Source organism: Silene latifolia, chromosome 10, assembly GCF_048544455.1.
Source record: "Silene latifolia isolate original U9 population chromosome 10, ASM4854445v1, whole genome shotgun sequence".
Lineage (NCBI taxonomy): Eukaryota > Viridiplantae > Streptophyta > Magnoliopsida > Caryophyllales > Caryophyllaceae > Silene > Silene latifolia.
In genome coordinates this window covers 126,188,069-126,202,549 of record NC_133535.1, presented here as the reverse complement: position 1 = coordinate 126,202,549, position 14,481 = coordinate 126,188,069, and the positions used below count along the sequence as shown (strand labels likewise).

Genomic DNA, 14,481 nt, shown 5'->3' with positions numbered 1-14,481 from the left:
ATATATGTGTTGTCGATAACTATGTGTATTGTCAACATAAATAAGAGTTGTCTACATCTAACTGTATTATCTACATCAAAGTGTTGACAACACAATGAGAACTCACAAACTCACATCAAGAGGAGTTGTCTATATGAATTGTCTATGTCATAGTTGTTCTTTAAATACTTAATTTCTCAATTGAAAAACTCACAAATATCTCTTCATCTTCTTTCTATTAAAATCTCTTCTTCTACCTATTAAAATCTCTTCTTATTATACTTTAAAAATTTAAGAAAATGTCTGAAAATTCATACCTTAGTGATTCAGCTTCCAATCCCAATTACTCTAATAGTGTGAATGGTTGGGATCAAAATACAATATTTTTTAATCAATGGCAAAATCGAATTATGGAAGAAAATCGTGTTATGGATCGCATTTTGGAAGATTCTCTTATATATAATCCAAACCCATTTTTCCAACCACAAAATCAAACTCCAAGATCTAATAGACGTTATATTGAGAGGAATCGTGAGCAAGGTTATGAACAATTGTTCAATGACTACTTTGCTGATGATCCAGTTTACCCTGCTCATATATTTCGCCGTAGATTTAGAATGCAAAAGCATGTATTTCTCCGTATAGTTGAGGCTCTTTCTACTAGTGATGATTTCTTTGAACAGTCGCCTAATGGAAGCGGTAGACTTGGTTTTGCTGCATTACAAAAATGCACTGCTGTCATAAGGGTGTTGGCTTATGGAGCATCGGCCGATTCACTTGATGAATATTTACGTATGAGTGAACAAGTTATAAGAGAATCCGTCGTACACTTTGTTGAAGGTGTAATCGCCAACTTTGGTACACAATATTTACGAACGCCTAATGAAGAAGATTTAGCAAGGTTACTATATGTGGGTCAACAACGAGGATTTCCGGGTATGTTAGGTAGCATAGATTGCATGCATTGGGAGTGGAAAAATTGTCCAACAGCTTGGGCTGGGCAATATGCTGGAAGAAGTACAAAGACTTCCATCATTCTAGAAGTTGTTGCATCACATGATTTATGGATATGGCACGCATTCTTTGGAACACCAGGTTCGTGTAATGATATTAACGTTCTTCAACGATCACCTGTTTTTAATGATATCTTAGAAAGTCGAGCACCGCAAGTAAATTTTGTTGTGAATGGTCAACAATATAATATGGGATATTATCTTACTGATGGTATATATCCTTCTTGGGCTACATTTGTTAAATCAATTACCGCTCCACAACTTCGAAAGCACAAGTTATTTGCTCAATACCAAGAAGCGGCTAGAAAAGATGTTGAACGTGCGTTTGGAGTTTTACAAGCGAGGTTTTCATTTATCAAACGTCCTTGTCGTATTTGGAACCCTAGTATCATCGGTAAAATTATGATGGCTTGTATTATTATGCATAATATGATAGTTGAGGATGAGCGAGACACATACCTAAACCATTGGGATACAACTGAATTTAACGAAGACATGTCAACAGAAAGAAGTGCAATAAATGGAGATGAAGTTCCTGATAACGGGACTTCGCAATTCTCTATCGGAGATTCAAGTCTAAATGGATATATGCAACGTCGATCATAACTTCGGGATAGAAACACTCATAATAATCTAAAAAGTGATCTAATTGAGCATATTTGGGAAACATTTGGTAATGTCAACTGAAAAAATGTATTTTTTATTTTTATTATTGCAATATTTATTATGTTTTAGAGTAACGTATGTATTCAAGTTTTAATGGTAATTGAGATTTTTGTTGGCATTATCTTAGTTTGGTGTATGTTTTTTGCGACTTTACTTCGAACAAAAAAAATATATAATAAAAAAAAATGAATGTTTTTTTATATAAAATTATGATCCATGTACTATATATTTTCAATTTTTGTGAAATTTTGACATGAAAAATATATTTGATGGTAAAATAAAAGGTAAGAGAGAAGTTTGAGTAAAAAGTAAGAGAGAGAAGGTAGGTTAAGGTGGTCATTGATAAACATCAAATAAATGGTGTAAGTCAAATAAGGTGGTCATGAATATAAAAGTAATATTTGTAAGTGTGACCTAGGTCATGACCTTTCATTGATAAAGATGGTCTAATAAGATCGATTCTCAATTGCCCTTTTTTTCTCAGTTTCGAGCTGGCCCCACCAATATTCAATTGGGTATATGATACACATTTGCTTCCTTTTCCAATTTCCAACAATCCTAATTAATTTAGTAACTTATTCCCTCCCATCCAAACCAAAGGTTACATTTGACTTTATTATGCTTGTCGAGGCGTGTTTTGCAACGTGAATATCTTTAGTTACACATTATTAAAAACTAGTTGAAAGCCCGTGCGATGCACGGGGCTCCCATTAAGGTCATCTATATAAATATATTCTATAATTGATAAAAGAAGTTCAATTATGTTTAAATCATTGATAAACTAAAGTTTGTGGTTCGTATAGTTGATCAATGAACTATTAGTGCTTGCATAGAAATTTTGTCATTTAGTAGTTATCATTTCAGTTGTAAAACATCAAGTAACATAATAAGAGTATGCAATTAGTTTCTCCTTTATTATTATAGGTATCACTTGTTTTAATTAAATACAAAACATTATCTCCATAAATACAGTGCAGCTCACCAAATGAACCGCCCTTGATAACTGAGACAGACCTTTATGAGTTTTGCAAATTATTTTAGCCTATAACAACCACGTAAAACTAAATGGTGTTACGTAAAACAACAAGTATTATAATTATCTATATTTAGTGTGTTTAGAGAAATGTTAGATCTCTTAAAGCAAAAGTTTACCTTGAATATCTAAAATTAAGAGAGTGTTTTGCTCTTTATATACCTTCTCGTAAAATCAAATCCATACTAAATTCCAACAAAATTAGTAGTCTCTAAACAACAGTACAAAAATATATGTGATTCTATTACATAGAATGCATGAGGCTCCCATTAGGATCATCTTTAACAATATGCATGTTGAATGTTCTAAGAATTTGTTGAATAACAGATTGCAAACGTTTGTTTACATTGTCATGGTTTGATTGTAGAAGTCAATTAAGTTAATAAAAAAAAAGTCCAACCATCTTGAAAATCGGAACACAGAAAACTTTTGGGTTGATTATTGATGGATCATCAGTCTCTTTAACTTAAAAGCTACTCCTTTCAATAAGTGGATTATACATCTGATGTAGTACATCAGATAGTATAGTTTTTGAGCATTAAGAAAAATTTTTTGAGTTTTAATTTAAAATTTTTGAGTTTTATTATAAAGTTTTTGAGTTTATTTACTTAAACATTAATCTCAAAAAGTTCCATTATAACTAAAAAAAATTACATATAAGCTTAGAAAAATTTGATTCTTGACGTCATAAAACTATAATGTGGTATTAATTATATAAGTTGTATAACATCCGAAGACACAATTGTGTTATGTAATTACCTATTTTTATTGTTATACGCACCACCGATTTTAGTTAATTTAAAACGGCATTCCCAAAAATGTGGTTTAATTCCATAAAATGAACACGTGATAACTGAGGCCGATTTGATAAGATTCATAAATTAGATTAACTTACAACATTTACGAATATTCCATTTTGTACGCATAGGACCATGTAAATGTTGAATGGTGGTACGCAAAACAACATGTATCTCAATTATATATGTAGCCTGTTTGGAGGATTTTTGTTAGATCTCTAAACAATATAAATATGTTTTTGACTATTAACCATTAAGACTCGTTGTTCTCTGTGAACTTCACGTAAAATATGTAATACGAAATTTAATTTTTTAAATGTGAGATACATTTTTAAGTGAATTAACGGTCAAATATTGCAAAGTTTGACCTCGAAAAAACAAATCAGGGGTTTTGTGTGGATTCGAGGGAGTAGGATATTATGATACTACTCTTAAAGTCGATTAGTTTTAGATTAATTCTATTAAAGTTATACTATAGCTCATTTTTGTTTATTTGAAATGATATCTATTCACAAAATCAAGTCTCATTATCTTACATTGTTATTCTACTCTTTATTTATAACAACAAAATGAACAAATTTTCAGAAAGAGTTTCAATTTTAAGAAAATTGCTTCAAATTACTAAATATATACTTACAATTGTTTCACTTTTTAACCAATATATATGCAATTGGGTTTTTTATCTTAAGGCCAAACTCTTAAGTTTGACCTAATTTATTACACTAAGGAGTACTTTATATTCAACTAAACCCTTATGGGATACCCCATAGTTAACCATTAACAAAAAAAAAATGATTATTTCCACTTTGGTGCCCTAAGGTTTAGCCTAATTTCACGTTAGTGCCCTGAGGTTTGCATAATTCCACTTTGTTGCCTTGAGGTCTACTTCCCGCTGAAGTGACCTATACATAGCATTCTTAAATATTTTATACTCCCCCATATCATCTTTTATCCCCCCAGCCACTTCTCTAATATATGTGAGAGAATTTTATTGAAATGAGAAGATAAAAGATAATGGAGGGAGTACTAAAAAAATACTTTGAACAAAACAAATCAGGCATTTTTTGCAATATTACTATTTTGTATGCAGTTTAATATCCAATTTTGCACTTTATTTTACTGAAAATATAATTACTTAAGATAAAAGTTGACTATTAAATGTTTTAGGCCACCAAAATGAAATTTTATTCAAAACTCGGGTCAACAAAGTGGAATACTCGAAACCTTAGGACAATAAAGTGGAATTATGCAAACCCCATGACACTAAAGTGGAATTAACCCAAACCTAGCTCAGGGACCAAAATGGAAATTTTCCAAAAAAAAAACAACTTTGAAAAGCTACCTTAAAAACAATTGCACTTTTAAATATACAATCGGTACATGACAAAGTAATAACCAGCCATTCGCAAACCGCGGTTAATAATTAAGTGAATAAAAACATATAGAAGAATTGGAACTTAGAAAGTAAAAATTGATCTAACCGCATAATTTTGTATAGTTGGCAGTTCAATACAATTTTAACGTCTATTATGGATTTGATATGAATTTGAAACCAGTTTGAAAAAAAAAATCGGTGATATAACAGTAGATTATATATAGTTCTCACAATTTGTATATATATTTACACTGATTTATTCATAGTTAGCTGGTTCCTGAATTATTAGTCCGCATAAAATCGAAATTCTTGACTTTGTTCATTTGTATTTAACTTTTTGGCTCATTTGACAAAATCGATATGATACTTATTTAATATTTTTAAATGGTAGCTCAATTTTTTTTAATCTTATGTGAATATTATTGGTAATCTAATCATACACATTTGATACATTATAAAAAGTCAGAGTTAAAACTATTTCATGTCATCGTTTAAGTTGTTTATTTCTAATATTGTCATTGTAGAAATTTTTCTCTCTCAAATGCTAAGTAAATGTCATTCTTTACCTCTTTTTTCCTATTATGACATGTTACTTTTTCATGAAGTATTTTTTTAAAAAATAAAGTTCAGCTTTTTCCTAAGGTTTTTGTATGACAATTACAGGTTTGGTTATAATTACCAACTCGAATCTTTTAGATATTCAAAAACGTTTCTAAATAAAATGATCTTTTTTACTACACGAATTTCACCAAGTAGTTAAAATCAAACAACTTATTTATATTTTTGACAATATTTATATTTGTAAGAAATTAGGATCTTTTTTTCTCACAAAGATTAATTATATGCTTATAAAATATACAATTTTAACACTTTTATACGTTTATTATATGACTTTTTTTTTGCTTTATAAATATTCTTTATAACATTATTTTTCTATTATTATGTTAGTAAAGAATAATCGATAAATTGTTAGATCCACTTCTATTAGTATTTTTTTTTCTTATAAAATATTAGATTTACTTCTATCAGGATTACTTTCTCATAAATTATTAGATGTACTTTGATTATGATAATTTTCTCATAAATTATTAAGAGGAAAAAACTAGATCTACACTTATTAGGAATTCTAAAGAAGTTGGACTCTCTAATATCGCTCAAAAAGTTTCTACTTTATATATATGTATTGATTATAAAAACTTGATATTCTTATAGCATTCATGACGATGAATTAAATAAGATCTCGCATGACTATGTTTTCTCTTATACATTACTAATAATATCAAAGATTCTCTACAATTATGAATAGTGCCAAAAAGTCAAACGTAACCTTTGGTCTTGATGGGAGGGAGTATCCCCTATTTACTAAATGAATAGGTGAAACTTTAAGTTTTTCCGCCTAAACATATTTCCTAAAATAAGGTTGGTTTTTTTTAGCATATTCTATAAGTATGGTAGACTATAAGTCTATAATACACATAATATTTTAGATTTATATACTAGTTGAAAAGCAAGTGCGATGCACGGGGCTCTCATTAGGATTATTTGTAAAAATATATTCTTAAGTTGATAGAAAAGTCCTACTATGTTGTCATTGATGGAAAAAAAAATCGTGATTGGTATAGGTGATAACCGATGAATTATTAATGCTTTTATCATAAAAGTTTTGCCATCATTTATTATAGGGTTAATTAATAAGAATACTCTGAACTATCAAGGTGCTTCCCAAAATACTACAAATTATATTTTAACTACCAATAAAACAAACTATCACACCCCTTTTCTATGAATAGAATTGGTGTTTTTATAACTTGTTGTAGCAGGTAGCTTTGAGCACGGACCACTTTTTTTTCCTTTTATGAGTCTTCATCTTCCTCTTTTTCCAATTTTACTGTAATATATCAACCCTAACTATTTAATTTGGAATTTTAATAGTTTATCCGTTCTTCCTCGAAGCACTAATCTTCATCAAATAGAAACTCATTTGATAATAGCAATGTCATTCTCAGTGCGCACAATTAACTTGATTTTGATACAAAGTAGAATAAGACCCTTTCATTACATCAAGATTAATTTGGGTCCACGATGTCGTAGAAGATAACTTTGCAAGCACCATTATCGTATTGGAATACCTCAGCGAACATCTTTTTTTTTATCGATAACCCTTGATTAATGTCGCAAACATACTTCAAAAATTGGGTCCAACTTAACGCCGTCCAGTTGAGTATTGGCGAGCTTGTGCATAATTTCGTCAGCCCCTAAACTATCGCGGCGACTGAGGTGTGCTTCAGGTACATCGCCAAAACTTAGGCATCGCGTATTATAGATCAGTTGTTCCAATCCCTTCACACCATCACCTCTTGGATATAAATCTAAGGCATATACCATGGCAAATTGGCAACATCAATACACATACAGAAAATCTAGTTTCTTTGATCAATGACCCTTGAATGTCCTTCAACTAACAACAAAACACCAATACATACCCTTTAAATCGATGTCGCTAGAAAACTAAATTAGCGTAATCAAAATTATATGGCAAAATAAAGACAAGAAATCTCATACTTGTAAAGAGCAAGAGCTCTTTGAATGACATAAACTCCATTATTGTACTTTCAGAATAAAGAATCATAATCAAATCAGTGAAAACATTGAATGGATTGTTTGCAAAATTCAATGAAATGAAGTCAGAATAAAAGAGTCCAACTTTACGGCAGATTTCAACGGTATGAATGAATCAAAATAATATAGAAAGGTAGAAAAAACAATAGAGGTTAGGGACGGTTTAAAAGAGGGGTAAACATTAGAAGAAAAAGAGGGGTTAAAACAGGTGTAAGAAATTGTTTACCTGTTTAGCAGGTAACCGGTTAATCAATTCTAATATAAGAGAAGGGGTGTAATTGTTGGTTTTATTGGTAGTTAAAATAGAGTGTAGAGTATTTTGAGAAGCACCTCGTTAGTTCAGAGTATTTTTGTTAAATAACCCTTTATTATAACATCAAGTGACATAGTTTCAGGGGTCGTTTGGTTCACAACCGGAATTGGAGTTCCAAGGAAGTATCAATTCACATGTTTTTGCAATTCACATGAAATTGAGGAAATTTGTTTCCTTGGAATGTGGGAAGTGAATTCCATATGAATTATCACTTACCTAGGGGGAGGCTAGGTAAGCAACTTCCTCCATTATGGAGGAATTAGAGTTCCTATGGAACTTTAATTCATGGGATTTTGGGTAAACAAACAACCCACTTATTTTGCAAATCACATGAATTACAATTCATGTGTTTTAGAAGGGGTAACCAAACAATCACTAAGTATGTCGCTAACTTTTTCATTGTTACAGGCACAACCAGTTTTTAATTAAATACAAAACGCTTTCTTTATAAACATGGTGGAGCTCACCAATATGAACCTTAATAACGGAGACATATCTTTATGAGTTTTGTAAATTATCTTACAACTACGTAAAACTGAATGATGTTATAAAAAACAGCAGGTATCATAATTATATATATTTAGTGCATTGGAAGAAAATGTTAGATCTCTTACAACATAATTTTACCTTGACTATTTACAATTAAGAGTATTTGCTCCTTATAGACATCTCGCAATATCTCTGATTCTATTACATAGAATGCACGGGCACCTAGTAGTATTATCTGTGACAACATCAGTTAGTAGTTTATGTCATTTTTTAAAATAGTTGGGTTACCAAGTTAGTATAATAATGTCAGTTAGTAGTATATATTTTATTGCACCGCTGAAAACGTTGTTTTACGTTACCATCGTCTGGTAATAGAAAACTATTAAATTTTACAAAAAGTCAAATTATGCTAACAATAGAAGCAAACAAAATTTTCAGCAGTTGATTTAGATGAGGACAGATTAATCATCAGTTCCTATAACAAAAAAAAAACAACGAAAGCGTTGTGGCATTTGGTATTTAACTATATCAGTTGTATACTAACATTCAGAGATAGAGTTGAATTATAGAGTTACCGTTCTTATTGTCTTAGCACCATCTATTTTTTACCGAAATAGTCTTTGACTACTTATTCTTAAAAACTCCATGCAAAATATATAATACGACATCTTAATTTGGTAAATTATGAAAACTTCTTTGTAAACAATGTCCTTCTTGTGGCCTTGATACATTTGGTCTCTATCATCGATGTAGAACCTTAATCTCTCGGATAACGTTGTTCTTAAAACTACATAAAGCTGGCCATAAATAAAAATTGGTTTCGGCAGGTAAATTTCAGCATGATTTAGTGACTGTCCCTAACTCCTGTTTATTGTTATAGCGCAGTATTAGAGTCGATAAACAATGACACGACATGAAAATACGACAAGAATCCGACACGAAATTAACGGGTTTGGGTTGACATTTAACGACCAATTTGTGTAAGTTTGTCGACAAGGACACGACACGAGATTTAATTGGGTAAGTTTGGGTTGAGCACTCTACACACGAACCCGACACGAATAACCTATTTACTAAATTAATCCCAAATTTTCTTGATCCTCACATAAAGATACTTACACTTTCCAAATATGACATGCCACGAAAACACGACACGAAATTAACGGGTTAGGGTTGAGGTTTGATGACCTATTAATATAACTGGATCGACACGAACACGACACGAGATTTAATTGGGTTGGGTTTGGGTTAAAGAGTTCGTGATCCGTTTAAATGTGACACATCAACCCAACACGACCTGATCTATTTGTCACGTCTACGTAGCATGGCCTCAACGTATATTGTCTCTGCTTAAAAACGAAAAGAATCTTTGTATTTGAGGAAGTCATTACTATCCTCGGGTTCAGTACCTTTTGCCGACTTTGGAACCCGTAAGTATCTTCCCTTCTACTATGAATTTTCTAGGGCGATTGATAATAAGACGGGTCCCGTTAGATAATTCTCTTACGGAGTTAATGTTCCTCTACAACGTAACCGGCATACCGCACTTGGTAGAGCATACTATTATGAGTTATATTAAAAATATTCATCATGTATACTCTCTCCCCTTCTTAAACTCTTCCGCCTTGCTTCTTATAGGTCAAACTTTTATAACTTTGACCATTAATATGTCGAAAATTATGATCAAACTTCCGCATTAACAATTGTGTAGAAGCAATACGGAAGAGCATTGCGAAGAGGATGAAATATATTTAGTGTGAAATTCCAAAAAGATAATGAATCTTACTCCCAAAGTCTATACCAACTAAAATACCAACCAAATCTCGCATAATGAAAACAAAAGCGACGCCTTAAAGTAAGGATGCCAAATGGGGGATAAGACATGACGAATGTACGCCTTCTCATACCCGTATTTAATAGAAAAATTACATGCCCTTACTTGTCGCAAGTAAAAAATTTCAAAACCATAACAGCTTCAACATTGGGAGATCTTAAAATAGTTTCGTTCCATTTAAATGTCATATACTCGTCTATTCTATAACTTTCTCAAATAATTCTGATATTATTTTCCCCATATATAACACTCATGGTTGGCACGATTTAAAATTCAGTTTAAGTCTAAAACTTTATTTTTATTCGCTACATCCAAGACAAATGCGATATAGTTGGGCACTTGTGATAGATTTTCCTTTTTTATCAAATTAATTTGCTTTTTTCTTATTAAAGAGTTAACAATAATTTTTATTCTTATGTAGAAAGCTAACATTTATTTTGAACCAATTACTTATTTATTCTGTTCCTCGTGATTTTGGAGTATATATGTACCTTGTGTTACAATGCCTAATTGCTAATATTTATGCTGAATCAATAGCTATAATGGAGATTATAACATTAAAAATGGAACTTGAGATCAACTACTAACAATAGGGTCAAAATAAGTAAATATTGGCAAAAAAAAAACATCAAGAAGTAATTAATTAGATATGAGGTAAGGTTGAGAGATCATGAAAAGTCTCGTATTTAGGCTTTATTGCAAAGAAATTAGCTTTTGAGCAATATTTGATTTATCTTAAATTTTTGTAACTATTTGATAGATAAATTATTTACCAAAATAAGAGAAGCATGTGAGAAATAAGTTACCTGTTTTTTTATTCATTCAATTTATAATATTAAATACAGAGAACTTATTATGTCCTTTTATATCATTTTACCAAAAAAACAGCTACCTTTCGGTTAGTTTGCCAAATATTTTTGGCTTAATCAATTAAATTATAATCTCTTAATTTTCAGTTACCTTTTAATACATTTTTAGGTTTTTGATTAACTTTGATTAGTATGACGAATGAAATTTAAGATATAGTAGAATTAATTATATTTTACTCCTTTTTGAAATCCACATTTTAAAAATTACCCCCTTTAGAAATTTTTTGCTAAAATTACTCCATTAAGTTGCATTTTTTCCTAAAATTGCTTTAAAACTTCAATTTATGACTTATTTTCCCTGTTTTTGAACTCTCCCTCCATTTGTTACCATAGTTATACCTTTCAAAGTATAAATTGGCTAAGGCACAATTGGAATAAGTTCAAAAACAAACGAAATAGGTCACTTAAATTGGAATTTTGAAGTAATTTTAGGAAAAAAATGCAATTTCGGAGTAATTTTAGCAAAAAAATTCAAAAGGGAGTGCGGTAATTTTAAAAATGTGAATTTCAAAAGGGAGTAAAATATAATTAACTCGATATAATATATGAATAATGTATATTATAATTAATATATCATATAATTGGTTATATTGTGTATTTTGAGTATCACCTATTTATATTAGAATAATCTTAATATTAAAATAAATTTAATCTACTTATATTAGGATAACTTTATTAAAATATTAAGAAATCTACTTTTATTTGGATAATTTTATTAAATGTGTTTCGAAATCTAGTCTTGTTAGGAATTCTAAAAAAGTTGGACTCTCTAATATCGCTTGAAAAGTTTCTGCTTTATATATATGTATTGATTTATGTCATTTAGTATTTCAAATTCTACACATATTTATCTCCAGTCTTTTTATGATATGAAAAAGAATTCTTTCTTTGTTTGAAGAATAATACGATAAAAAACTCATTGATTTTTTATGATAAAAATTGCGGTTAAAAATATTTTATCAGAAATTTTTTGTAAAATAACACCATTAATCTATCGGTAAAAAAAACTTTCATTGAAATAATTATTTCATGATTAATACGATTTTGATTTTTCAAATCAAAATATATATAACGATGAGAAACGTAAAAAAAATATTAGTTACTTTAAATTTCATAAATAATACACTAAAAAAGTAAAACCCTATATATACCGTGCATACATTGCACGGGATCTAAACTAGTTTCTTTATTATATGATTAGTGTCCTTCAAATTCCAAACATGTTTTAATAAATTCTAAATGAGTACCGTAGCATATTTATCATGCACAAATTATACAAAAAAAAAGGTCTCACGTCATGAGACGGTCCTTCTATATAAAAACAAATCAATCATTTCATTGCTAATAAAAGAGTGATTTTTATACAAATGAGCCATCTTATATTGTGAGATGGTCTCAAACACTAATTTTTGTTTATCATGATGAAAACTGCTAATGAATCGATTAAAAACTATACTAATCTCGATATTCAATTTCGGGTATTGATTTCATGACTCTTTAATCGTACTCATATGTGAAGATCTTAATTATGACCATAATTTTTTTTTTAAACTTATAGTGCGAGGGCCCAATACTAATGTCTTGCACCGGGCCCCGGAAATCTCCCAGACGGCCCTGTTTTAAGCCATACAACACTAGTTACGACAATGGGTGTTATGGGTCTGTTAGCCAGTGCAAATGGCCGAGTTGAGCGCAAGTAAGAGAATAGGCCAGCTTATACTCGGTGACCCGTCATTTATCTTTACCAAAATCAATCAATATAGATATATATAAAAGAGGCTTTTTTCAGGCACTCTTAGAGACTCCAGCTATTTTAAAACACTTAAATAAATAAATAAATAATAAATAAAATTAGAATAAGTAAGAGATAAATAAATGATGTACTTTTTTACGGTAAAGGAGTAGTGTAATATTGTAAATTTGTAATGCATGTATGTATACGTTATTAATTATTAATGTTATATGTAGTCAAGAATTCTTATTAGACATGACTAACTAATTGTATCAATATCTATCTATATTAATAAATGAAGTTTTTTCTGAGCAATTACGGAGACTCCAACATTGTCAAAACACCTCAGTCTAATAAATAAATAATAAATAAACATAACTATAAAAAAAAAATAAAAAAAAATATTATTATATAATACGTATAGCTCATGTAGAAAGATAAAGAAGTTGGGTAAGACTATACCTATTGGATTGAACTTTATCATTTGAATTAGATATATTTTAAGATATATTTTACGTATGAGTTGTATTTGTATGAAGACTTAATTACGGAGTAGTATTTAAATCCAACTCAACTTTTTTAAAATATATTTTAAGACTTAATTATTGAAGATCATATATATTATATATATATAGGCATGTAGTGCTTTTTTTTATACATGTCACCCATTTTTTTCTTTGGTTTTTTTTTTGTGTGTGTTTTAGATGTAGCAAAAGAATATGTTCATGCTAATTTTCAGTTTACTTTCTTTATCAAAGTGATTTCTAATTGTGTCTTAATATTTGCAGTTACGGTTAAAAGCGTTGATTTGTTCGTGATTTCGTGGATAGCAAAAACAGCTCAATGCAACAACGATCTTCTACTGTTTCATGTGATTTATTATATCTATAGTTTAGCTAAGGTTAGCATACAAAATTATGGATGTACACTACTACAAAAATCATCATAGACATCAGACATTTTCACCAATAGGCATCGGATTTATTACTGATGCACAGTTGACACATGTATATTCTCTATGCTTATACATCAGTCTTAAGTCTGATGTCTATTCGAAAATAGACATCAGAGTTTTAGGAAATCTGATGTCTATATATTATATAGACATCAGATGTTTACAAAAATTAGATGTCTATTCAAGACAATGGACATCAGATATAAAAAAAAAACGATGTCTATAATTATTTTTTTCATAAAAAAAATAAATTATGCTATTGTTGCCCATTACATAAATCCTACCCATGATCGCATTTATATGATTGGTAAGCTTTCCTGCACCTTTATTTATCACTTCTGTTAGTGTGTAACAACAACAAACCAATACAAATTACAACAGCAAAAAATCAACTACCCAACCAACCAACTTAATCATCACAATCAATCAAACCCTGCCATCTCTAATCTCTTGACGCCTTGTACGACTTTTGAACCATCTTCCTATAATCTGCAAAAATCATCCATTTCGTATTAATTGATACCCAATTAGCAAAAAATGATCATTTTATCTTTAAAATTTTAGTACATCAAAAATCATTACCCGCTTTCTTGATTGCGACAGAGAGTTGCAACTTGTGTGTTCAATGGTGAGCTGGTGTTTGGCTCAGCAATTAAACATAAACTAAATTGCATTCGTCATGTCGGAATACATAGTCAGGAATACCATGATCAATTTGTCTCAAGACAGTATTATTAACCGACTAATCCAAATAAGAAGTATGACTATCTCATTTGTATTCTTATGTAACAGTCTCGAGATAGTTTA

At 30.0% G+C, this 14,481-nt stretch overlaps 1 pseudogene; it reads left to right on the top strand.

Moving 5' to 3' along the window:
- The first annotated feature begins 278 nt into the window (after window positions 1–278).
- On the top strand, window positions 279–1,679 carry LOC141608182 (uncharacterized; annotated as a pseudogene).
- The last annotated feature ends 12,802 nt before the right edge of the window (window positions 1,680–14,481 follow it).